The sequence below is a fragment of the Acromyrmex echinatior genome, chromosome 10 (genome assembly GCF_024713525.1).
Source record: "Acromyrmex echinatior isolate Ae372 chromosome 10, ASM2471352v2, whole genome shotgun sequence".
Classification (NCBI taxonomy): Eukaryota; Metazoa; Arthropoda; class Insecta; order Hymenoptera; family Formicidae; genus Acromyrmex; species Acromyrmex echinatior.
Genome location: NC_141861.1, coordinates 4964128 through 4967707, shown reverse-complemented (window position 1 = coordinate 4967707; position 3580 = coordinate 4964128). Strand labels below are relative to the sequence as shown.

The following is a 3580-nucleotide window of genomic DNA, read 5'->3' as shown; positions in this document are numbered from 1 at the left end:
TATGTAGAGATTGAACGTGCTTACTATGTGGTTTGACAAAACTATTTCCAATTTATAGCTGACGGAATGTGCAACTACAGCGAAGCTACTTGGAATATTACAATAGACGAAGTGACAGGCGATCGTAGCTGTTTGCCAACGTACGATCGTAATGGCTTGATAACTTCTTCAAATCGTAAAAGTTCTGTTGTTGCAAGAAAACTGAATTCATGGAAACATATTTCTCATATTTTATCGTAAACTAAGATATAGCCTATAAATATTCCATTTGGAAATGCGACGATATTTTTAGGTGATGATCCAATATCTTTGTAAAGATATTTGGATATTGCTATGCGATGTAGATCTGAGACAATTTTAGAGAAAAGTTATACTTTGCTAAAAAATTTTTAAAATCAGAAGAAAAAATTGGCTTTTAAATTAGAAGAACAAATTTATTAATTCTCTTAATACCGTCGTGTGAAAAAATAAGTAGATAAAAATTTCGCTGATGACGCTTACTTTCGGAATAATTAAAATTTTCCGTTTTCGGATTCCAATTAAAAAGTAATAGGGAAAGTTTTGAAAAATTAATTTTCTGAATGCCATGAAAAGCGCAATAAACTATAAAATAACTCGCAGCATAGCGCTTTCATTTCACTAACTGTTCATTAACAAGCTACATCACCCACGATTAATTCAACCATCCAAACTATACAATCAAACCAACATAATGGCAGCAATGGCATACACATAAAACATTACAAAAATCTACTAGGGAAAATCTGCTCATACAATCTTGCGATCTTCGAATGAGCAATAATGAATCGTATCCTACACGATCAAGATATCATACAGCAATAGCAGTTAACGGTAATGGGATTGCAGTCAACAGTGATACAGATATGGTCTCAATATCATGATGGTACCAGCATAATTCGTACAATTGCCGTCGATCGGAAATGGTGGGAAATGCGACGTGAAATACGACGTCGATTTCCAAAACCCGGTACAGCGAAAAAGGGCGAGAAAGGGCGTGTGCATTACGCGTTACGTGGCCGCCACAAAAGGGCGACCGATCGAGCGTAAAGGATGTGTGACATTATGCAAGTGTGCCGGCGCAGAATCCAGCCAGGCGCCCATGTTCGGGAACAGTGGGGGTTAGTCGAAAAATCCCGACGTGGCGATTTCTCCCACACAGGCCGCCGGTGCCAAACAAGACTGACGGCGATGGCAGGAGGCGGGGGCACAAGAGCGATATACTGCAAATACCTCGGCTCGATGCATTTCGGGAGATACGGCCGCCGTCTGAATAGGAGACAAGCACAGACCGAATGGGGGGATGGTTGGATGCCAGGGGACGAAGTTGAGAATCGAGGCTCGAAGCGGAGACAGCGTAGCCATCGGTCTTGCCGTGGTTTTCTAAGATCCTCGAGTTTATCTCCAGGAGTTTATCTTCGCTCGCTCTCTCTCTCTTTCTCTCTCTCTCTTGCGCGCGCGCGAGCACGACAAGGAAGTGATCCAAGTTCCATCCGGAACCGGCGGGATGTCAGAATCCATAGATACCTCCACACGGTCTATCGAAGCTGGCGGTTATCTTTCAGTGGTGTCAAGAACCTTGGCCCGTGCCACACAGCCGATAACACCTTCCTTACGTATTTATATGTATGTGTAGCTTGGCACAAGCCGGTATATAAATATCGGTACCCTGCAAAACATGCTGCCGCTGTCTACGGACGTCGTGTCGGAAGACCGCTTATGTTAAAAGATCTGCGTTTAATCGCGACGAAACGCGCAACAGTGTATTGTCTGAAATATCTCTCCGTTGGATTGATAATAAACGGAATTATTTCGGGGATTAGAATATATTAGAATATATTTTGATTGTAATACTTGACAGATAAATTTGATATATGAAGTAATTAAAAATCGTGAATTATTTGATTAATAACATGTTTCTCTCTAAGAATCTAATTTTATCTTTTATAAAAATATTTTTCTTATAATTATACCTACGTGCTTTTATAAGGCAGTTGATCGCGAATATTTCAGTAGCTTTTCTCGACTCTGACGTCACGTTTACATCTGCCATTATGCCGTTTTAAGTTCTCTATTAACTTGATGTTTCATCCTCGTTTTTATTTAACATTTACAAGTTTATGTGACCTTTTATTTCTTGAATTTACGTGCGCGCGGAGTAAAAAAAAAATTTTCTTTATTATCACATTCCCTTGAGAGAAGAACTTTTTTTTACAATATATCGTAATTGGAATGTAAATGAATCTAAATCTTGTTGATTACATTTACTAATTTATATATATATATATATATATATATATATATATATATATACACACACACACACATGCTAAAAGTCATAATTTATAATTTTTTTTGAAGACAAAAAATATAAATAATTATTTAAAACGTAAACGGAGACGGTGTAAGTATGTATTAGTAATATAGTGTGTATTATATAGAGTAAAAAAAAATTAACTTAAGCATTACGGATATTATACTAATCCAGTGTTATGACACTTATGACGCTGTCATACGTTTTCAATAATTTCATCTTTCTTTGAACAAAGTGATGATAGTGCATGATAACATTTGAGTGTATACTTTGTACTCTTTATTGATAAAAATGAAATTTCGTATCGTGAGTCACGTATGACCCAGTTATTCTTGGTAAATATATTTTGAACGTTCAGAAAAATATATCTGTCTCAGACTGATTTCTGTAGTTCATATATATTTTTTGACTCCACATGTTTTATTAAGCACACGTATACGTAGATGTGATAGAGACACAATTTGTAAAATAGTAAATAGAAAGAAATTGAAAAACGGAAGAATATACTGATCATTAAATCACAAATAAACAAAGAAAATGTCAAACAAAAGCATAAAATTGAAGAAGATAATAAGCGATAAAACAAAATAGTATAAAATATAAGATATAATTTAACAGGAAGTACGTCATTCGTAAAATGCGAAGACTGTCCTATCTGTACTTCAAACAGTTCTTCAAACGGGTTTGCGATATGTTGTGCTATTTTTAAGCATGTCTAATTTAGAGAACATGCTTTATTTAACCATAGCCAAAAGTACCTTCCTTCTCTTGAAAGTTACTCTAATTTATGACCCAAGTCGGCGCAAGCATTGCAGCAATTCTGTTACCATCGAGTTCTCGACAGTGCCGTATCGACATCGCAGGCATCCAAACGAAATTCGGAATGTCGAACGCAGCACAAGAACTCCTTCGCGTAATACTTCCGGCTGACAGCGCGCAGCCCGCCATTTTTTTCCCACGCTTTCCAAGCCCTTTGTTTTCTGTACTTGACGGCGTTTTGCTCGTTTCACACGGAAATGCTGTTATCGATGTGGCTCTCTCTCTCTCTCTCTCTCTCTCTCTCTCTCTCTCTCTCTCTCTCTCTCTCTCTCTCTCTCTCTCTCTCTCTCTCTCTCTCTCTCTCTCTCTCTCTCTCGCTTCAGATTATTGATCGTTCGTTCGGAAGATTCCTGCCAGCTAGCGGGGTCACCGCTGCTAGACTGCTAGACGAGCAGTCTCGCAGGAAGTAGTGAACGGGTAGAGTTATTC

General features: G+C 38.0%; 1 protein-coding gene across 1 annotated transcript in view; it reads left to right on the top strand.

Annotated features, from left to right (window-relative positions):
* The window catches only part of LOC147908240 (uncharacterized), a 539816-nt gene that overhangs the window by 513457 nt on the left and 22779 nt on the right, over positions 1 to 3580 (top strand). The gene's annotated exons all lie outside the window — the stretch shown is intronic.